The 24,732-nt window shown below is 38.0% G+C and overlaps 1 protein-coding gene across 1 annotated transcript in view; it reads left to right on the plus strand.

Moving 5' to 3' along the window:
- The window catches only part of spns2 (spinster homolog 2 (Drosophila)), a 175,355-nt gene that overhangs the window by 1,262 nt on the left and 149,361 nt on the right, over positions 1–24,732 (plus strand). The gene's annotated exons all lie outside the window — the stretch shown is intronic.

Raw genomic sequence — 24,732 nt, forward strand, 5'->3', positions numbered from 1 at the left:
CACTGCTTTTAAAAGTGGCTCTTGGTTGTTTAATACAAAACTGGTTAAACTGATTCAAACTGGATTCAAATTCTAATGCTTAGTTTCACATAGACTGCAGCTTTGTTGTTTAAGAGGTTTGATTAAGCTAAATAAAGCTGAATTGACAGTGGTCGTCAGGAATCATACTAACACTGCTTTTAAAGTGGCTCTTGGTTGTTTAATAAAAAAACTGATTTAAACTGGATTCAAATTCCAATGCTGAGTTACTAATAGACAGCAGCTTTGGTGTTTAATGGGATCGATTCAGCTAAATAAAGCTGAATGAAGCTGAATTTCCAGTGGTCTTCAAGAATAGTACTAACAGTGCTTTTTTAAATGTGGCTCTCGGTTGTTTCATACACAACTGGTTAAAACTGATACAAACTGGATTCAATTTTGAATATTGAGTTTCTTATGGGATGCAGTTTTGGTTTAAGCTGTGTTTGAGCTATGGAGTGTTGTAGATTGTTTCTGGGTTCATACTACAAAATCTTTGACAGACTTCGTATTTTAAGATTTTAATACGAATCAAACCAGAATTTAATATACACTGTTGTTTTACATTAGTCTCAGGGTTCTGGTAAATGAGAATTATTGATGTAAAGCTACTAAATTAAGAGTTGCATTTGGTTGTTTATTGCATCTGTACTAATAAAGGTTTTGATAGATTGGACAGTTTTTATGAGAAAACAGATTTAAATGGATTCAAACTGGATTTGAAAACTTAGTTTTGTATACAGCTTTTGTGCTTGATGACTTTTGTCATACATTATCCTTTTTTGTTCTGTAAAGCTGTTGAATTGACGGTTTTCCTCAGGAATCTTGCTTCTCAGCTTTTGCAGGGTATAATATAGATCACATAGACCAAGCTAGAGACAGAGTTCTCCTGACAAACTGATTAAAACTGGATTTAATTGTTGATTTCCCACAGATTAAAAGCTATATATGTTAAATGGACTTGCACTGTAAAAAGACAACCTTTTCTTATTATGAAAACTGGAGTTTAGTGTTAACTAATGAGTGACAGCTTTGTTAGTCCATGGGTTTATACTGTAAATTTGTCTTGTTTTTTTCCTCAGAAAAAAAAGAATTGTTTCTAATTAAACATTTATTTTTGGCATTTACTGTTCACACACAGCTTTTAATTTCAGTTAGTTTGTACTCTAAAGCTAGGCTCCGCTGAATGAGTTGACAGTTTCCCTCAGGAATGTTTTTTTAAGGCATCAGCCTACAGCTGTTGACTGTTCCAGGGTTCATACAGAGCTATTGACAGTTTCCCTCAGGAAACTGATTAAACTGAACTTCAGTGCTGACTGTTCACACTTTACACCTATGGACAGCACTCAGTCTGAGGTGATTTAATCAAGACCTACTCAGCAGCAGAAAAGGTGAAACATTAACTTGATAGACTAAACACTGACTGAAGGTTTCAGTAATGGACCGTACTGAAACTTAAGCTCAGTTACAGCAAACGATATAAAATGAACAATCTGTGGTGTTTTTAACAAATTCCAGACATTTTAATCAGACTTATTGTTGTCTAATAGTTCTTAATATCATTATTACAAAGCTTTTTACAGGTTTAAAGAACAAAAAAGCTCTAAATGTTTAGTTTTACTTTTAATGGCATGTTATTTTGAAGCTGATGTCATCTTTATGCCTTTATAACTTTAATTACATTCAATTAAGGTTTATTGCACAGTATGTTCAGCATATTGCAGAATATATTTGCCTTTGTTATTACAGTGTGGCATGCACTATAGTCACATCACATCAAGGCAAAATGAAGTAAATGTAGTAAATGAAGTAAATAAAGTAAAAAAGTCTTTTGACACACTTTACTTTAGCTTGACACAAAAGTAATACTAGCACCTTTCTACCAGAGGTAGATTATGTCTGTCTAATATGTATTTTACTTAAATTATGCATTTTTATATTAATATTGTGTCTTTTTTATTATTGCGTTTGTGTATTTTTTAATATTGCAATTATTGCTGTAAATGTTATCTTGTTATGTTTTTAAAATACATTTTTTAAACACAAATTAATACATTTACCACGTTTGTCCCCAAATTCGTCCCATAATTCACACTTTAACTTTTTTAAACTCATTTATTAAATATTTATTTTTCGCAGAATAACAAAATATCACAAAATATTTGTTTATGATATCGTGCAGCTCTACTTTTAATGCTACAAACTATGTATTCTGCAGTTTGTGAGTAAACTGTATTCATCTCTGTATGGGGAAATTCTGTGGTGGAGGAGAATCATAATATTTTTGTGCTGACTCGGAGGGTTTGGGACTCTTTCCAGTTTTCCTGCTGTTTATTTGCAGCATTCAACATGTCACTGGAAGGTAATGCCATCCCAAACATTGACAGAACGTTTTAGATTCAGAACACTGGTGAAGTTATTCGGGGCTGAAGCCAATTAGGTCCGTGGGCCATCATTGGTGCTGACAGCCAGGTTGCCATGGAAACTAGCCCGGAGCTGGCCAATTACTTGGCATCCAGTGCGGGTAAAGTTTGCGTAAACGTTTACGTGCTTTTGTGCAGGAGGCTTTTTTTTTCTTCTCTTTTTTAGAAAACTCCTTTGTTCTGATAGTTGTTCACGTTTGCTGTCTGTGAGGGATGAGCCGATGATCTGAGACGTGGACAGTGATCTCAGGCCAGATGACACGTCAGCTGGCGCCTCGTCTTGAAACGCCCCCTCTGGAGTAGCAGTTTTCATGAATAACTAATGGATGGATTAATTAGAAATTAGGTTTGATATTGGGCATGATTTATGAATGATGTTAGCAGGCTAGGCTAGACATGATATCGTCTGAGTAAGTGTTTAATGCTTTGTTGCCTTGTTTTCTTTGTGTCTGCATTTTAACTACCCAGACAGCAAAGGGTATGTTGGATCAACATTCATTTTTTTCAATGTTTAAGGATTTAAATCTGCATTGATCTGCATTGATTTATTAGCGTATATTGATTTTAGCTTGACTTTACATTAATTCTACCTTTATATATACAGTTTATGTATTGCAGAGTGGTAAACTAAGGCTGTTTGTACTATAAGGGCACTTACTGCACCACATGGTACATGTACATTCTAGAGGGGGTGTGGCTAAAACTGAAAACATCAATAAATGTATCAATGACAACAATTTGCTTTGTATTATACCATTAAATACAGTTTATCCCATTGTGATGGGCACCTATAGGGCACCACATCACATTTAATCCACTGGTGGGGCACTTACTATATAAAATGGCACTTAACTAGACACTTCATCATGTTTTCTCCCCTGTAGTAGAACCCTATACACCACAGCATCCCATTGTCTCTACTGGAAAGTGCACATTTTGGCCTTTGGGGCATTGTCTATTAAGGGTGACATAGAAGGTACTTCTGGAAGGGCAGAGGGACACTCTGGGATGGGCACTCATTGAGACACATTATCAAATTTCTTGATCTATATGGCACACCATCCTAATTTATTGCAATTTGTTATACAGCTCTGGAAAAAATAAGAGACCACTTAAAAATAATATGTTTTTTTTTTATTTTACCAAAATGAAAACCTCTGGAATTTAATCAAGAGGAAGATGGATGATCACAAGCCATCAAACCAAGCTGAACTGCTTGAATTTGTGGACCAGTAGTGACATAAAGTTATCCAAAAGCAGTGTGCAAGACTAGTGGTGGAGAACATGCCAAGATAAATGAACCACATATTGATTTCTGAACTCTTAAAACTTAATGAATATGAATCTTTTTTGTTTATTTAGCCATTTCTCGTTTTCTGCAATAAATGCTCAAAATTTTATTTGGGAATTTGGGAGAAATGTTGTCTGTAGTTTATAGAATAAAACAACAGTGTTCATCTTACTCAAATATATACCTATAAATAGCAAAATCAGAGAAACTGATTCAACTGATTCAAAGTGGTCTCTTTTTTTTTTTTTCCAGAGCTGTACATGTTGTCTACACACACTACACTACTTGTACTGTGTCATTGCAGTGTAGAAAAGTGAATTTAAATAATAGAGATTATAAAACCAGTAATAAGAAGAATAATATACTGGTATGCATTGTATGGCTATAACAATTTCAACACTAAACAATGTCTGTGGTTGTTGTATAAAGGTTGTTTCTCCATCATCAGTATTAAAAAAAAAGTTTTGTAATTATAATTTAACATTTATTCAGTGTTCTTTGCTATCTTCGTGCTTTTCGGAGTAGTATAAGCTGCATTTTTGCTGCAATTTTGCAAAAATGAGATTCTTAATCAGAGTCTTAAATTATTTATGGACAATTAAACCATTGCTTTGGTTCATTAAGTTCAGGCTCTAGACTAATAAGGCAGAATAAGCCGACTACCCTGCAGTGTTCTCTGCCTGGACAGGAAGCGGTTAAACCCAGCGCTGCAGAAACGCTGAACAGCAGAGCCCTGAAGGTGCGCTGATAGAGAATAGCTAACACACACACACACACACACACGTGCAAACACACACTCACACTCTCTGCTGCAGATATATCATACTGAGCCGAGCTGTGCTCCTGGAGGAAAGCTACTGTTAGTGGAATGAGCCATAATCAGTAATAATGTGGTTATACTGCTGTTCATATCTGTAATTTACTAAAATAATTATACTATATACTACTATTCTCTGCAGCATATCAACACTAATCCATCATATGGCTCTCAGATCCAGATCCACAGCTTGTTTTACTGCATGTGTGGTGGTTCTCTCGGACAGACCGCAGTACACACTGAGGAGGATGAGAGCAGGCTGCTGATCCGAGCGCTGCATTACATAAGATTCACCCAAGACGATCAGAACGCTGTGAGAACTCTGCACACACCCGCCTCAACAAAGTGTTGATATACAGCAGCGTATCTCATCTCTGCATCTGAAAACATCACCCGGCTTTATCTCATGTAGAGCAAAAACACAGACGCAGATCTGGCATATCTCCTCTCAGAGATAAGCAAGACCATGAACGCTGATAACACTGAAAACAATGCAGCATTTACTTTATACAGCTTTATTTATTCGTGATTTTGATTGTTTTATAGTAGCATAACAGTTTGTTTTGGGTCATATCAGATTTGGCCAGTTACTGTGTTTGTATATTCAGTGACGTCTGTTTTTCAGAAGCAGCGGTTTAGATAAGGCACATGCCTCATATGTGAGTGGATTTGAAAACATAAACTGATATAGTTGGAGATGGAAGGAGAGATGTGTTTATTTAAGACAAATTTCTCAAATATACAAGTATACTCCACCAAAAAAGGGATTCTTATAGAAAGAGAGAGAGAAAAAAAAGAGCATGAGGTAAATATAACACAGAAGAGCAATAGAGAAAAAGACAGTGAGAGTAAAAGTGAGAAACAGAGGTTAGAGTGAAAGCACGAGTAAGGTAGCGAAAGTAGGTGAGCAAGAGCGGACAGGGATAGAGAACGAGAGCAAGAGAGGGATAGAGAAAGAAAAAGAGTATGCGAGAAATTGAGTGGAGGGTAGAGAGAGAGAGTAACAGAATAAGAGAAAAAGAGAGAGAGAGTGACAGAGAGAAGAAAGTGAATGCTGGAGACAGAGAGAATGACAGTTATGGTAAAATAGAGAAAAGGATAGAGAGAGAATATATGTGAAAGAGGGAGATAGAAAGAAAAAGAGTGAGAAAAAAGCAATAGAAAGAGTCTGGGGTATAGAAAGTAAAATAAAAAGAGAGAGAGAGAGAAAGAGAGAGAATAGGGTTGGGATGAGGAATGACTGAGATAGAGAAGGGTTAAAAGAGTGAAATGTAGAAATTCAAAGAGAGAGAGAGAAAGAAAGTGAATGCCGGAGAGAGAGAATGACAGTTAGGGGGAAATAGAGTAAAGAATAGAGAGAGAGAAAAAATGTGATGAAGGGAGATAGAAAGAGAAAGCGAGAGTAAGAGATAGAAAATGAGATAGAAAGAGGCTAGGGTATAGAGGGTATAGACAGAAAGAAAGAAAGAAAGAAAGAAAGAAAGAAAGAAAGAAAGAAAGAAAGAGAAAATATGGTGTGGGGTGGAGAATGACTGAGAAGGATAAATAGAGTGAAGGGTAGAAAGTCTGAGAGAGAGGGAGAGGGAGAGAGTAAAAAGCTAAAAAAGCAGATAAAGGGAAGGCTAGAGAAAAAGAATGTAAGAGAGAGAGAGAGAGAGAGAGAGAGGGGGGTAGTGGATGTGTATGCTCTTGTTGTGGTTGTTTTTATTGTATTTATTTGTTATTATACTGTATTATTAATAGCACTAATTTCACTAATTTCTCCATTCATCTAAACACACTCACCCAGTAAGAGAGAGAGAGAGAGAGAGAGAGAGAGAGAGAGAGAGAAGTAGCGATAAAATGAGAGAAAGAGAGAGAGGGATAGGAAAGAGCAAGGGAAATAGAGAGAAAGAACAAGGTGAGAGAGGAGCTAGAGATAAAAAGAGTGAGAGAGTGAGAGAGGGAAACAGAGTGAAGGCTAGAGAGAAGGAGAGACACACTCCTCTTAGATTCAACTGCGCTCTATCTCTGCTTTAGAGAGAGAGATTTGTTTTTATTTGTCATTATACTGTATTATTAATAGCCATAATTTCACTAAGACAGATTCTCTATTCATTCAAGCACACTCGCTCAGTGACAGAGAGAGAGAGAGAGAGAGAGAGAGAGGGAAAGAGAGGATAGAAAAGAGAAAGGGAAATATAAAGAAAGAAGGTGAGAGAGGGAGCTAGAGAAGAAGACAGAAAGTGAGAGACACACTTCTCTAAGGTTCAACTGTGCTCTATCTCACCTTTAGAGAGAGAGAGGGAGATGGAGAGAGAGAAAGACAGAAAGAGAGAGGGAGAGAGAAAGACAGAAAGAGAGAGGGAGAGAGAGAGAGGTAGTAGATGTGTATGGTCTCATTGTGGTTGTTTTTATTGTACTTATTTGTTATTATACTGTATTATTAATAGCACTAATTTCACTAAGACAGATTCTCCATTCATTCAAGCACACTCACCCAGTGAGAGAGAGAGAGAGAGAAAGAGAGAGAAAGAGAGAAGAGTATGTTGTAGGCTGCAGGGAGATTGCAGCAGAAGAAGGTGTGTGTGTGTGTGTGTGTGTACGCTACAGCTGGGTAGTACATGCTGTACAGAGCAGAGGGGTTCGGCTCTGCACCTCAATGCCTGCCTCTGCATGCATTATGCATGATCCCTGTGCATGTGTGTGTGTGTGTAAGGGTGTGTGTGTGTACATGTGCTTGTGTGTGTGTGTGTGCGTGTACATGCATGTGTGTTAGAGCTGACACAGCCGTCCTGCAGTGCTGAGGCTGAGGGCTCGTCTGTGCACATGGTCAGTGAGAGAACTCCACCCCGTCCCTCTCCATCATCTCCACTGCAGTCAGGCTGACAAAAGCCCTGAAGAACTCCAGATACGAGTGTGTTTCTCTGTGTGTGTGTGTGTGTGTGTGTGTGTGATGGGGTTGGAAGAGGGGCTTTAGGGGTAATTTAGAGGTAATCCCTGACCTCATGCCCACATCAGCGCAGTGCTGGGAAAAACGATGATGGCTTGCCCCAGAGAAATAGGGGGGATGTCATCTCCCCTGCCTGCGATGATGAGGTCATATGTGGGCATTTTTTGTTTGCCTGGCGGATGTGTGTGTGTGTGTCTAAACAAACAAGCACAAAGGCGCTTAAATATTCCATCACCTCTCCACACACACACTCTCAGAAGATATACATGTACTAGATACACCAGCAGTGAATCGCTTCTACAAAATAATTTCAGATATAAAGAATCAAATATTTTGGAAACGATTCACTAAATCTCAAATTTCAAGTTTGATTAAGTTTGAATCATTCATTTTAGGTTAATCATGAATTATCTTTAATAATCTGATAAATAAACAAATAGGACCAAAGAAGCACTATTGACACAGGAGTGGAATTTAACTCAGTGAACAGAACAGAACTGAATCAAATCATGTTCAAATTTTAAAATGTATGATTCATTTAATTGTTCATCACTTAATGCAATTCAGTTCAGTTGGAAAGTGATGATTCTTCTGGAAATGATTCACTGAATCAAAAAGGTTCAAATCTTATTGTAGTATGTTTCCCATTTTTCTTTACAATGTACTGGGATTCAACACAGTGATTCAAAGTGAATCAAATTGAGGGCAAATGTGTGATTTTCAGTGAATCACTTTCTAAAGAATCATCAGTATCATTAGTTCACAGCATTGCCATGACAATGATGATGATGATGATGGCTTGGTATGAGTGTGCATACACATACTTAATACACTAAGATAAAATTATTTGATTAAGAAATAGATTATTCAATAGTAAATGATTCACTGAATCATAAGATCTCCAATGTAGCCACGTTTTGATTCAGTTCAATTCAGTTTTTTTGTTCTGATTCAGGACAATTTTAGAAATACCCTAAAAAAACACAGAGTATTGGGATTCAACTCAACTGTGAATTGAACTGAATTAAATCCTCGCCTTTATATTGATGCATCAGTGCATTTTCAACCCTAATACACACCAGAGACACACAGATGTGATGGAATAAGCCCACACCCACTCTCCTGCTGGCCATGTACATACTCATGCATACACACACACACACACACACACACACAGTGTATGTCGTCCTATCCAAAGGCAGTAAAGCTCTTATTGGCTCACACTGTTCCTTCATACAACAAAAGAAATCCCTGATGGTGGCCACCAACAGACACCGCCGCCCCCCACCAAAAAATAGATGAGATTTTTGCAATTTAACAAAGTCATATCCATTTACTGCACGCATTATTTTTTTTACGAGGAATTTCTTCAAAAAGCGAGGAGCTTTACAAGCTGTGACAGCGGCAGAAAAAAGCAATTAAAGCAGATCACGCCGCTCCCGCCACCACAAATCCTGCATCCGGAATTTTCCTCAAACGAATCTCTTGGCAGCCGCCGAGTTCTCCCATCTGTATCAGCCAAAAATGAATACAAAATCTCAGTCTTAAGTAAACGTGAAAAAGGGAAAGCGTTTGGAATACTGGTCCTGGATATTTGGCCTGTGGTTTTGGTTCGGTGTCTGGGTTTAATTAGTACATGCTCGGGATAAGGGTTCATTCAGGTCCTAATTTGGCCTTTGAATACACGGATGGTAAACACAAGAAGCGCAAAGCCTGTTTTTTAGGAATGAAATGGAGGGTTTCAGGTCTGGTAAAGCAATTGGCTGTATGTTATTTATGTTGTATGGGTGTTGGGCAGTGAGGTTGGGCTGTGTTTGGGTTGTTTGGTTGCTGTAATTCAGGCCTGAGAGTCTGAGAGTGTCAGTAAGGCCCTTCAGAGAGCCCTCGCCATCTGCCTGTCAGAGCCAATAGGGTTTGATAAAAATACCCTCAGGTTCTGATGTCTTTACATATTAGAGTGTGTGTATCTCCTTGAAAGTTTTGTGTGCTGTTGTGTTCAGTATGTGGGCATATAGTATACACTTACTTGGGGACACATATATTTTAATTTAAAACTTAGGGCTTATTTTGAGGAAATATATTTTGTGTAAATATACAGCTCTGAAAAAAAATAAGGGACCACTTAAAAATTAAGTTTCTTTGATTTTACCAAATTGAAAATGAGAAATGGCTGAAATAATAAAAAAAGATGCAGAGCTTTCAGACCTCAAATAATGCAAAGAAAACAAGTTTATATTCATACATTTTTAAGAGTTCAGAAATCAATATTTATTGGAATAACCCTGGTTTTTAATCACAGTTTTCATGCACACTGGCATGTTCTCCTCCACCAGTCTTACACACTGCTTTTGGATAACTTTATGCCACTTCTGGTGCAAAAAGTCAAGCAGTTCAGTTTGTTTTGATGGCTTTTGATCATCCATCTTCCGCTTGATTATATTCCAGAGGTTTTCAATTTTTTTAAATCAAAGAAACTCATCAATTTTTAATGGTCTATTATTTGACTGATGCTGTTATGTAAAGCAATATTGGATGATATATCAGCAAACTGATATGTTGACTGAGCTCTTTATACACGACATATATAATATCCTTGTTTTGATGTTTGCACTCAAACATTTCAGCCACTTTCCTGGTCAATATGTGTTTTTAACAGTAGTTTCAGTAGGAAAGAACACTCATAAAAAAGACAAAGTGTCCACAAACATTTGCCAGACTCTGCATGTGTGTGAGCTGGAGTTGTTATGATCTGGCTGGGCTGAGGGGGGATACTGGGAGAAGATTGCGTGTCTGAGAGTGTGTGTGTGTGTGTGTATGTGTGTGTGAGACAGATGTAGATTTACGACGAGACTGGCTGATCTGCGGCCCCCTGTCCTCCTAATTTCCCCATCTGCCCATAAGAACGATCCCTCGCTATCGCTCTCTCACTCCGTCTCTGCCTCTCTCTATCTCTCTGCCCTGCACGACCTCCAGCACATCGGACAAATCAAACTGACCGGGCTGAGGTGCCGAACTATTTAACTTGATTACATTTGCGGTTTGGCTTCTAGTAGCTGCTGGCCTGTTGGCTGGACTGACTGTGTGTGCACCCTGCCAGACAGACACCACCGAGCCCCAGATTATCATCCAGACAGGGATTAGGACATCAGGAGGAGCTGCAGATGGAGGCCACTTAATGTTATCTGATCTATAGACCCAGTGTTTCCTCCTCTTTAGCGTCTGAGAGATAGCCTAGCCACCGCTGTGAGGGAGGCAGGCTGAGGAGTATATATATAATCTGGATTATGGGCTGCAGTAGATTAGGTTCTTTAAGGTATCTGTGGTATGAGGTTAGTCATTCTCAAACAGAGGGCTTAATTAGACATTAGACTGGGTGTGAAGGATAATCCAGTGGCTCGAGGAGTTCCCTGAAGGAAAATGGGCAGGTCTGCTGTCTGCACACACACACACACACACACATACACATTCAGAAACACACACACACACACACACACACAAAGCAGAGGAATTCTGGCTTTTACCCTGCTGTTATGACTTAGGAACAACTACATTTATTGATTAGTAATCCTTATGTTATACAGTAGAAGTCATGAAGTATAAGGGGTTTATACATTTGCTTTGTTGGTTTGTGTATATATATATATATATATATATATATATATATATATATATATATATATATATATATATATATATATATATATAAACCACTTAATTCCTTCCTGTGCATAAGCCCACTTTTTCACTTCATTCATAACTGCTGCCACAGTTAGCATCAGATTCATAAACCCTAAAACTAAACCCTGTGGGATTCCACAAAATGTGCTAAAGAAAAATAATAAAATAATGATGGTTAGTCTACTAACTTGGTTTATATATAATATGTTTTTTATATAATGGAAGACATTGTTGAGCATAAAACACACCCACAATATTAATAAAAAATAAAAAATATATAAAAGTAATAGGGTATTATTTTAAGAATAAACCAATAGTATATTGTTTTAAAAATAAACTAAACGATGACAGTATTTTGTGCACAATATATCATCCAAGAAATTATTGCAATAAACAATATTATTCTCATTTTGAAACCATTAAAATCCATATGATTATTAAATAGCATAACAAAGCAATTATAATCCACTTTAAAGACAACACATTGTTATTAGTCATAGTTTGGAAAATATATATTTTTTTCCTCACTTAATGCAGTCTGTTCACACTGTTTTTATGGAGTCACAGTTATTAAAGCATTGGTCTGGTATTGAATGACTGGTTAAAATATTGTTCACTGTTGTATATGTGACCAAACATACACAAATAAACATAATAGACAATATCACCATTATCAAAAATGACTAAGGTCATGCCCATCGTACGTATTGTACGATAACCTGAAAATGTAATTATTGTGACAGGCCTACAAACTTATAATGAATTATTTTTGCTTGCTTTTTTATAACACCTTTTTATGTAAGCCAGCTAAACTTGGCTTAGTCAAATCACTCACTCATATTTTTACCTCTACTTCTACTTTAGATTAGATGAACAATGCATTTCAAATGAAGCTTATGAGTTTTGTTACATTTTAAGTCAGTACTTTTAGCCTAAGAACCCATGGAAGACTGTTGTGAACCCTAGATTTAGATATATGATCTCTGAATGATCAGGCAGTTAGACAGTTGCTCCACCTGTGAGCAGTGAATGCGTATACATCTCTGTGTCTAAAAAGGGAAATAATATTAAAAATAATGATGTGTTTTTGATCATTTGTAGCATATGTGACAGCTTTCTGGAACTGCCTGCTTTTTTACTGACAGAATGTCATAAGATCAAAACTACAGCAATGACTCCCCAAGTCTGTGGAAATTATGCAGAGAAATATGTGTCTCCAAACTTTTGATGGATGTGCAGTGTATGTACACACACATTTGTACACAGGCTGTGATCTGCAGGCCTCTTTCTGCTGCAGTGAGTAAAGGGGGTGATAATGCCTATCAGCACCTGCAAGGCGCTCTCTGGACTAAACTACACAGCAACCCACCAGCCCTGTTACATCACACCACTCACCACACTCAGCCACGAATCAAACACCTCCATAGGAGTGCTGGAATCAGATCAACTAGCCTACTCATGGCTTATGACAGTCAAAAAAATGTGTTTAAAAAAAAAAGATAATCTGATCTAGAAACAGCACATGAAGAGTGGGTTTATGTATATGGACTATGGAGTTTTGTTTGTGTTTTAGGCTTGTAGAATGTGGGTAGAAAGGCAGTCATCAAGATAAGAGAACAACCCTATGTCGGAGAGCTTTAGGCCATTAACAGAGGTGTCAAGTAATGAAGTACAAATACTTTATTATGTTACTTAAAGGAGAATTCCGGTGTAAAATTGACTTGGTGTAGTAAAACATGAATAAAGAGTACGTACCTTTGTTAAATAGCCCTCCTACAGCTTCCTGAGATCCAGTAATTTTGTGCTTTTTGCCCAGCACTCTGTACAACAGCCATATAAGGGCATATTTTGCCCCGATAAATCACTTTTTATACCGTTATCCAGGCTTAAAGTAGCTCCACACCTCTTTGGTCGAATCCAGAGAGCCCTTACATTTAAAACGAGGCATTAATAACTTTAAAAGTGCACAAGAAGTTTATTTAAAAACGACATCCCATAATGCTAGCTTTCAGCTCCGGGAGCCGCCATCACTGTACTGGTAATAACATAGATATGTGTACATAGACTCCGCATAGCCTGCATCCTGGCGTAGCAGCCAGCACCAGGAGACAGGCTATGCAGAGTCTATGTATACATAACTATCAGTACAGTGATGGAGCCTCCCGAAGCTAAAGCTAGCATTATGGGGTGTAAACAGTGTTTTACTACACTCAAAGTCAATTTTACACCGGAGATCTCCTTTAAGTAGTAATGTTGGTTATCTATACTTTACTGGAGTAATTAGTTTTAGTATTTCTACCATTTTAAGGGAAAAGTATTACGATTTTACTTCTATTTCTTACATTTTCACACAATAATCTGAACTTTCTACTCCTTACATTTTAAAAATAGCCTCGTTACTCCTATTTTATTCCATCTTATTTTCATTCTGGCTTCTCATCCTTAAAAAAACCCTATCCAGATAAATCTCTCCATCCAGATAGAGTTAATCTCTGGTGGCTGGTTGGATGTAGAGAAGTATAAACATATACCATTCCGAAACCCTATTGATTTATATGCATTTTTTTTACAACACATCTAGCAGATGTATGTAGTCTAGTATGAAGATGATCTGTGCAGAGACTCAAGAGAACTGTGTGAGTGTTAAGCTGCTGGGTGTAAGGGTTTAAATAATTGCACCATGGTCTAACATGTCCCCGATTTAGCAAATGGGCTAAATCTAGCTTTACATCCCATGCAATTGGCCTGTGTTGATTGCTACCCTACATTGTGCCCAATAAAGGGTATTGTGATGTAATTTACAACACAGACCTGGATTCATGGATCATATTGTTCCTCATGAAGAGCTAAATAAAGTAGAAACATTAAAACAGCAAGAGATGAAGATAAAGAGAGAGAGAGAAAAAACAGCTAGCACCCAGAGAACAGTGAATCATGGATCAAAGCCTTAAAAGCAGTGTTTTTTAAATACACCCACTACAAATTGGCAGCCAGCGTTGGAATTAAACTTTGAGGTCGGCCTCAGTCACTTCAGGATTGGCCGTCGCCTCCTTCTTTTCTTCTTTTTCTTCTTTTCTCCCTTTTTCTTTTACTACCCGTGCATTAAAGCGCTCCCAAACAACAACAAAAGCAATGGAACCGTGGATTAAGAAAGGCTAAGTAATTGAGTTTTACGGCCATGTCTGGCTTTTCTGAAACCTCCCATACAACCAGTGGCTTTCGCTGTGGCTGAATTTAATTTCCATATGCCTGCAACGCTCCTCAAGGCTCAGAAAGCTGCTGAGTTCCTTTTAGAACAGGCTGTAGAGCTTTTAGACCTTTATTTAGAAAAAAACAAACTTGATGTTCATTAGTTCTGGTGATATGGTTGGCCATGGCATAGTATCTGTGTCAGCAGCATGTGGACGAGCATTATCCTGTTGAAAAAACAGTAGATAAAAGTAATGCTGGGCTGTCGAATTGCCTATTATTAAGACCAAAGTGCACCACAATCCATAAAACCATGCCTTTTGTCTATCATACAACCAGTGGCATCCACTCTGACTAAAGTTTATGTCCTCAAGTCTCAGCAAGCTGCTGAGTTCCTTTTTAAAACCGGCCGTAGATCAGGAGCTCCAGTGTTGTTAGGCCTTTACTACCAAAAATCTGACCTGATTTATGTCTGTATTAAATATAAAATAGACTGACGATTATGTTTTCGCATTCTAACAGCTAAATTGTGTCCCTAAGCCAAAGTTGGACAGTTAATGGTCGCTCTTACTGCAGCAGAACACGCATTAGTGCCTGGCAGCAGTTTTAAACTGTTTGCTTTTAATCAGAACGCTTCCTCTCGTCACAATTCACTCTGCCTAGGGGATTGTACTGTTGTGTTTTCATTGGGCTGTATTTAGCTGACGTTTGGGCCTCGTGAATCTGGAGCTGCTGGAATTAGTCGGAGTCTCTCCACTTTTCCACGAAAAAGACTTTCTTGTGGTCGCGGCGGCCATTAGCCTGGTTAGCCACGCTATTTCCCTGACAACTACCGCTTCCTCTCTTCCTCTACGTAGATCTAGCCTCGCCCTGAAAATTAGAGAAAAAGAGAGAGAGAGAGAGAGAGAGAGAGAGAGAGAAGAAGGGAGGAAGGGAGAGGGGGTTGGGGCAAGAAAATTTATTTTGTTTTAATTCTAGAGCAACTCATCTTTTGGCCTCTTTTCAGGCAGTGAGCAGCACAGACACAGCTGTCCTCTGACACCTCTATATATCTATTCACCACACAGCACTGTATGTCTGAAAGAGGAAATTTATTTTTTGTATATTTTACATTTACACCAGTTTGCCGCCAACACAGCACAATACTGTAGCTCATGTGGCGATGCTTAGTTTAGCCAAAGAAGTTGCCCAACTCAATTCCTTTGTTTTGCGAGCTTTGCATTATGATGCAGTATTTATGACCAATTGCAGTCAAGGGGTTGGGTCTCAGATTGAACAACATAGCGTTTACGACCAATCACAGTGAAGAAGTGGTGGTCTCAGAACAAACGACTCATTGATTGGGGCTAATCACAATCAGAGGGTGGTCTTAGAACAAATTACTAATTGATTAAGACCAATCCCAGTCAGGGAGAGGCCTCTGAACAAAATAAAACATTTTTTAAGATCAATCACAGTCATGGGTAGGTCTTGGAGTGAACAACGCAGTGTTTATAACCAATCACAGTCAGGAGGAGGCCTCTGAACAAAATAAAACAATTTTTAAGATCAATCACAGTCAAGGGGAGGTCTTGGAGTGAACAACACAGTGTTTCGGACCACAGTCAGGGGTTGGTCTCAGAACAAACAACTCTTTTATGAGGGCAAATGAGTCCTTAATACATTTTGCTTCTTGCATTGACATACAGAAATATTAACTTTTACAGTGAGTTATAAAGATACACCAATCAGGAATAACATTATGACATCCTCCTTGTTTTTACAAGGAGCTCCACTGAGCATACAATATGCTGCCCACAGGATGCTAGTACCAGTTCAGCAGCGACACTGAGGCGTTAAAAACTCCAGCAGCACTGCTGATGTGTCCGATCCACTAAATCCAGAACATAATAATAATAATAATAGCTGCTCTGTGGTGGTCTGTCCTGTGGGGTCCTGATCATAGAAGAAAGAACAGGGTGGAAGTAGGATAATAATAAAGTATGTAGAAAAATAGATACAGGACTACAAAAGGCTTTGAATTATAGGTAAACTCTCTCTATTTATCTATCTTTTAAACATCTAAATGTCTGCATGCACACAGATGTACAGTATGACATCCAGTGGAAGCTATTCCAGCCTGTCATATTGATATATAGACATGTAGGGCCGCAGTACCCCTGAACCGTTCCATGAAGTCTCTGAAGCAGCCCAACAATTCAGTGAAGCATCATCCAAAAATAAGCCACGTTTGAAAAAGTGTCAGCTCGCGTCTCTCTGAAAGCGGTGTGCATTTGTGTCCACTGTGTTTTGATGAGCTCTTCTTTCACACAGTCATGCTCTCTCTAAATGAGGCGCTGCTGGTTCCTCTCCTTCTATAGCAGCGTCCTGCAGTGTTTGTTTGAGTTGCGCTGACCCCGATAGCGGGACTGGTGGCCTGCTTTTAGCTCACTGCATGTCCGAACAGATACAGAGGGAGTGTGTGTTGCGTGTGTGTGTGTGTTGCGTGTGTGTTTTAAAAGAGAGTGATCTGCAAAGAGAGGGAGAGAGCGAGAGCATGTCCATCTGACAGGGTGTGTTTTGGAATGCGCGGGGGTGAGTTTGACGGACAGCTGAGGAATAGGAGAGGGGCTCGGCCGAGGCGACCCCTCAGGCACACGCACCTGCGTGACTGCTGTGCCACAGTGCATTAGATCAGCTTTCTTCTCACGACCGGTAATGGATCAGAGCTGTACTAGAGCTAGTGCATGTGTGTGGGAGAAATGAGAGAGAGAAGCTGAAGCAGGAGGTGTATTATGGCTGCGAATAGTGTGAACATGACATTTCTGACATTTCCTACACAAACTCAAACACAGGCCCTCCCACCACCATGCTTAACAGATTTTTCAACATGGACACAATGCAGATTAAAAAATATCTAATAATGGTTTAGAGATTCATAACCACTAGTGAATATGTGTGGGAGAAAAAAAAGGGAAGCAGGCGCAGTAGGTGTATCATGGCTGCAAATAGTGTAAACATGACATGTCTGACATTTCCTACACAAGCACAAACACAGGCCCTCCCACCACCATGCTTAACAGAATTTTCCCCCGTAAAGGAACCGATTAAGACATGGTTTAGGTCTTCACAAATTAAAGAGAATCGCTAAATATGGACAGAAGTTAGATGTAAAAATTGCTGATAATGATAAAAAGAGATTTATACTCACTAGTGAGTGTGTGTGGGAGAAAATAGAGAGAAGCTGTGAAGAAGGAGGTGTATAATGGCTGCAGCAAATAGTGTGAACATGAAATTTCTGACATTTCCTACACAAACTCAAACACAGGCCCTCCCACCACCATGCTTAAAAGAACTTTCTTCTTGTAATGGAACTGATTAATCAAATTATGTTAGATATTCCGGTTTTTATCACAAATGACAGAGAATCACTAAATATGGACAGAATTTAGCCATAAAAATGGCTGATAATAGTTTTGAGATATATAACCTCCAGTGTATGTTTTTGCGTGTGGGAGAAAAAGTAGAGAAGCTGTGAAGATGAAGATGTATCATGGCTGCAGCAAATAGTGTAAACATGACATTTCTGACATTTCCTACACAAGCTCAAACACAGGCCCTCCCACCACCATGCTTAAAAGAATTTCCACCCCCTGTATTGGAACTGATTAATCAAGACATGTTAAGGTCCGTGTTTTTCTTCATAAATTACACAAAATTGCTGAATATGGACAGAATAAGACTCAAAAAATGGCTGATAATGGTTTAGAGATTTATAACCTCTAATGTATGTGTGTGGGAGAAAAAGAGAGAAGCTGAGAAGATGGAGGTGTATCATGGCTGCAGCAAATATTGTGAACATGACATTTCTGACATTTCCTACACAAGCTCAAACATTGGCTCTTCCACCACCATGCTTAACAGAATTTTCCCCCGTAAAGGAACCGATTAAGGTCTGTATTTTTCTTTACAAATGAGAGAGATTCGCTAAACATGGACAAAATTCAAATGGAAAAATGGCTGATAAGGGTTTAGAGATTTATAACCTCCAGTGTAAATGTGTGTGGGAGAAAAAAAGAGTGAAGCTGAGAGGCAGGAGGTGTATCATGGCTGCAAATAGTGTGAACATGACATTTCTGACATTTCCTACACAAGCTCAAACACAGGCCCTCCCACCACCATGCTTAAAAGAATTTCCACCCCCTGTATTGGAACTGATTAATCAAGACAAGTTGAGGTTGTGTTTTTCTTCACAAATGAGAGAGAATTGCTAAATATAGAGAGAATTCAGACTTGAAAAATGGCTAATAATGGTTTCGGAATTTATATCCACTAGTGTAAGGATTTTTTCCCTTATTTTAACTGATTAATTAAGTTATGTTTGGTATTCCTGTTTTTCATCAAAAAATGCAAAGAATCACTTAATATGGACAGAATTTAGCCTTTAAAATGTCTGATGATAGTTTAGAGCTGCACAACAGCCAGTGCCTTTATGTGGAAGACAAGAGAGAGAATGATAGAGAAACTGAAGCAGGAGCTGTATCATGAGTTTAAACAGTGTGAACATGACATTTCTGACATTTCCTACACAAGCTCAAACACAGGCCCTCCCACCACCATGCTTAAAAGAATTTTCCTACTGTAACATAACTGATTAACCAAGACATTGGAATTGGTCTTTTTTGTATTCTGTCTTAAATTACTTTGTTTTAATTTGTTTTACTGATTTCTAATAGCTGTTTAATGTCTTAAAGCTATTACCATGTACACACATATTTGTCACTTCTTATTTTCACCCAAAAGCTGAAGCTCTACCTCTCCTCAACTCAAGTTCTCAAATAAAGAAGCTAACTTTGGACACCAGACATGCCCTGGCTGACTGACTGCACTCAGGCTGAGAGGGAAACTGTGTATTTCTGACTCGATTGCCCACAGTTCAATAGGAATGCGTTTATGTATTCCTGCCTGGCCATATAGAGAAGCTTGAGTTGAGTTGATTTCCTGGAATCCCCCCATGGTAGAAGGCTGGACCTGAGCCTATATATATGGTTTGATTAGATTTGCAGTGACAAGAGGGCGGGTGATGTGTGTGGACAGGATTTATGAGCCGTGCCATTTTTACATAAGCCTTCCACACCAGCTCCATAAATACAGCCTCTAAACAAGAAGACGGTTGTGGACCAAAATAAAGAAAAAAAAATCGCACACACACACATACAGGAGTCAAGCTGGGCTTTGTCTTTAAAGTAGCAGTTGGACGCGTTCCACCGCGGCGGTGCTAATATTTAGACTGGCCTTTCCAGCGTGTCTGTGTTTGCTGAGTCTTTATAAAGGAAGGGAACATGTCATCTTTCCCCCCCATTCACAAGTGACTGGGTAAATAATCAGCAGCGGGGATTATGTAATGTGTTTATCCCCCGGCCGAGAGGTCTCGGCATCTGTACGTGTGGCTATATTGTGCTGGTGTGTGCTTTTTGAACTTGGATTGGAACGTGCTGTCCTGGTCTTGGGTGGCTGCGCCTCTGACGGCTTCGTTAATGAAGGGGGTCAGTGGTCATTACTGGTGAGCTCGGCTCACTCATATTTTAAAAACCTGCAGCATCTGTGCCAAGGTGCTCTGAAGCTTTCCAGAACTTACAGTAGATTAGATAATTAATAACTAGAAGTATAAGTATTCCATATTGTGTCAGACATATATTGTATATTGTATATTTCACACTATAAGGCGCACTTAAAATCCTCTCTTTTTTCCCAAAAATTGTCATTGACAGTGCGCCATATAATCCGGTGCAGCTTATGTATGAATATTACCAGTCAGATTGTAAGGAAAGCCACTTTGTTAGCTCTTTCTCCATTTAGATGTGAATATTATCGCTCTGTAGCATGCTGCTAACCCCAACTAGAACTGCTGCAGCAGCATTAGCTTTACCACGCTAAGCGCTAGCTTTTTCTCCATTCAGATGTGAATATTATTGGTCTGTAGCATGCTGCTAACCCTGACTAGAACTGCTGCAGCAGCAGTAGCATTACCCAATAGCCACGCTAAGCGCTAGCTCTTTTGCCGCTCAGATGCGAATATTATTGGTCTGTAGCATGCTGCTAACCCCTACTAGAACTGCTGCAGCAGCATTAGCATTACCCGCTAGCCACGCTAAGCGCTAGCTCTTTTGCCGTGAATATTATCGACCTGTAGTTTGCGCATTTACCGTGTTGAAACAAGCTGTGTGGGACAAATCACTAGGTTATATAATCCAGAGCGCCTTATAGTGTGAAAAATACTCTGTCTTTATTATAGCTTATTTCTTTGTGTAATTGTTTATGATTGCTGTTTATATGCCTGCACTAATTATTCTGCACTTTAGCACAAAATCAAAATCTTGGTAAGTTACTGTTTTTTTTTTTTTTTTTTTTTTACAAAACTTTACAGATTATTTATTTTTCTACTGGATGTTTACTACTGAAACTGGTGTACTGCATATGACTTTAACATTTATTGCAGTGGTTTATTAAAAACCATGAAAAGCCACAAATATCATTGTCAAAAAAATACCCTGAAATATTGTGATATTATTTTAGAGCAATATGGCCCGATTTACACCTGGTCACTTCATGTAATTAGTATCTGCATTGTATCCTAATAAGATTATTATATATATATATTAACACTGGGTGGCCAGAAATTATCTTAAGTATCTACTTAGTCAGACTGAAAACTGAATGCTGTGTGGAATGGAATATGCAAATATTCCATATGTGTTTACACTGCTGTAACATTTACTGTAAGACGTGTGGAAATCCTATAAAATCCTTAAATATATATATATATTTTTTACAGTGTATCAGACCACTTTCTGAATTGGTTTAAATTATCTGATTTGTTGATTGTATCTGCTTTAAATCTGTCTTGAGTGTGTTTGTACTTTTGTGTATTTATATAAGATATAGTTCTGATACTTAAGATGCATGACATGATCAGGTATAAACAGGGTCTGTTTTGGTTTCTCCATTAATTTTACACTTGTCTATTTATATTCATTTATGAATCGAGGAGTTAGGGATGCCATAGTAGAATCACTTTTGGCTTCGTAATAAAAAGGAGACATTAAACATCTTAAAACCATCTTCCTTAAATCATTAAAATGTTGTTCACAATTAAAGTGAGCTAGATGATATGTTTTTTGTTTGTTTGTTTATAATGTCTTTATGGAACTATTATATTTTCAATATAATTAGAATAATACCATTTATTATAATTATTTCCTGGCGAATATACCATCCAATCAAAAATAGCTATTGTGACAGCCCTAGTTCTCTTTGGCATAGCTGTAAGAACCTTTTTTTGTAACATTGTTTTAAAAAGAATGTTCAGAAAGTGAGGAACTAATTATTTACCCAAGGTTTGGCCATTTAAAGATGTCAATTCTAAGATTTTTCAACAAAAATGGTTCTTTATGAAGCCAAATATGATTATTTTATGGCAGTGGTTCCCATCCCTTTGTAGAATCTTTATTATCTATGATTTTCCATTTGTTGCTCAAATAAGATTTAATGTAAGAATTAATGTAACTGCTGTCTGGACAGTCTCTATATATATGTCTACCTGTGCTTGTTTGTTGGTGTGTATTGACGTCAGAGGATGTTATTTTGGTTCTATTTGTGAACACAAACTAACGCCCGTGTGCGTGATAATTGCATGTTATTAGCTCTTCCACCTCAGCTTTGAATTCCATCAGTGTGACATCAGTCAAAACCAGTATCACCTCGTCACCGGGTCACAGCGTTACAGATGGTGACTGTCCTCCTCTCTCTGTTGTTCTGCTGCATTAGAGACAGGTGTGCAGTGGACGGACTGGCTTGCACTGGGATGGAGTTTTATACTGGTAGGACTGATACCTGAGGCTGAGTGGACAGTCACACCTCAGCTTCCCTCCCTACTCGTATTATTTCAGCATTCCACCGATTCCTCCACTCTACACATATTACCCTGGTGTTTGCAGGAAGCAGACACACCCTGAGTCTGTCTGTAAGGATTAAAAATGAGTGTGATGTATAAACATGTTGGCATGGGCATACAGCATTTCACAGTGAAGTTAAGAATGAAGTTAAGCCTGTCTAAAGAAGGACAGATTATTAAAATATACAGCTCTGGAAAAAACATGAAGAGACTTCAGTTTCTAAATCAATCTGTTTCTCTGATTTTGCTATTTATAGGTTTATGTTTGAGTAAAATGAACATTGTTGTTTTATTCTATAAACTGCAGACATTTCTCCAAAATTCCAAATAAAAATATTGTAATTTAGAGCATTTATTTGCAGAAAATGAGAAATGGTTGAAATAACAAAAAAGATGCAGAGCTTTTAGACCTTAAATAATGCAAAGAAAACAAGTTAATATTCATAAAGTTTTAAGAGTTTAGAATTCAATATTTGGTGGAATAACCCTGGTTTTTAATCACAGTTTTCATGCATCTTGGCATGTTCTCCTCCACCAGTCTTAAACACTGCTTTTGGATACCTTTATGCCACTCCTGGTGCAAAAAAAAAAAAAAATCAAGCAGTTCAGCTTGGTTTAATTTGGATTATTTGTTTCTGAATGTGAAGGACAGCAGAGACAGTTACTCCCATTTGAATACTTTTGTACATAAGAGTGCATGTCTACTTACAACATGTTCTCCTCCACCAGTCTTACACACTGCTTTTGAATAGCTTTATGCCAATCCTGGTGCAAACATTCAAGCAGTTCAGCTTGGCTTGATGGCTTGTGATCATCCATCTTCCTCTTGATTATATTCCAGAGGATTTCAATTTGATAAAATCAAAGAAACTCATAATTTACAGAAAAAAAATGAATTTTCTTCAAAAAGCAAGGAACATTTTAATTTAAGCTATTTTATTTATACAATGATGACCAAATATTAAAATATATATATTTCTATTATTCACTTAAAGCAAGTTTTTCAAAAAAATGCATGTTTCCTGAGTTTGAAATCAAAGCATGGGCCTACTTATGGGATTAAAGAGAAATTCTTCTTCTTTTCACAAATTGTCTGTCCCAAAAAGTCATGGGACAGGAACTAATATTGTGTCTGTTATAAAAGTTAGTTATGTAATAAACCTTCTAAAACAGGGTGGAGCCAAGTGCCTATTAGGATGTTTGTCCCTCGCACCAATGAAAGAACAAACATGTGTACATATGTACTATTATGATGTGCCAAAAGTCATTGGATAGGAAGAAGTAATCTGTCCCATGACTTTTGGCATGTTGGCATGGAAGCTAAAGTACACTACACTGTCCTGTGGGGTATGTGTGAGTGGGGTCTCTTGCACTGAAGGTGGAGTCACTTGTCTTTATGCACGGACAAATCTAGCCAGATACTGCTGATCACAATCATTACCAACCACTGTGCTGCTGTCCACTGTAGGAGGCAGTGACTTCTATGATGTATTCAGTATTAATTCACTTACTTTTATCCCGTGACATTTGACATGTAAAAGCTCACGTAAAGATACGTAGCTTTAATTCACTGGTAGTTATGGCTGAAATTTGAGTCTGCACATTTCTCTACAATGCACCGTTTCACCTCGATTCACTCTGAATGTCTTTAAAGGCTGAGTTATGCAGGAAATTTCAAACATTAGTGGAATTTCCCTTTGAAGTGGCCATCCAGTTTACCTGCTTTGCATGTTAGCATTTAATGCATGCCTACTTAACCCAAAAGAGCACATGGGGACGTACGTGTCACAGTAAATTTCCTTATACTGTAGCACTCTGTCCTTCACTTTAACTCCTGAAACCTTTAAGTGACATTTGCTGAACATCCTGAGGGCGTTACAACAGGACAGTGTGCTGGGTTAGGGCTTGAGATTAAACTAGATCCATTTAAAAGTGTATTTTTATCTACTCATGTACTCATTTTTTACATGATGTAGTTTCTGAGAAAAATACTGTCCACATATGAGGACTTTAGTTTTATATTTCGGTAGAACACAATCACAAGTCACAATTAGTAATGATGTGCAAAACATTTATTTTGTGCCTGAACACAGCAGCATTTTTTTTCGTCTTTTTTGAGTGCGAAACAAAAGTAGAAACAACCATTATGCCCTTTTGAGCAAAATGGCTCATTTAAAGTACTGCTTCAACATAAAGACATAACAAAGTAAAAAAACATAAACATTTACTGTATTTACTGTTCATTTAAATTTCTGAACAAATTCAAAACTGTAACGTGTTAAGGTGACAGTATAATGGCCTCATATGAGGACACCAGGCCTTTGTAGAGAAAAAAAAAAACATGTGCGTGATGTCCGCACATGTGCACACCTAGTCCTAAGAGGTTAATGAAACGTTTTAGACAATTTCTAAAAAAATGTTAAAATCCAATTCATTAAATTGTTGTATTAC

The sequence above is a fragment of the Astyanax mexicanus genome, chromosome 1, assembly GCF_023375975.1.
Source record: "Astyanax mexicanus isolate ESR-SI-001 chromosome 1, AstMex3_surface, whole genome shotgun sequence".
In the NCBI taxonomy this organism is placed as follows: domain Eukaryota; kingdom Metazoa; phylum Chordata; class Actinopteri; order Characiformes; family Acestrorhamphidae; genus Astyanax; species Astyanax mexicanus.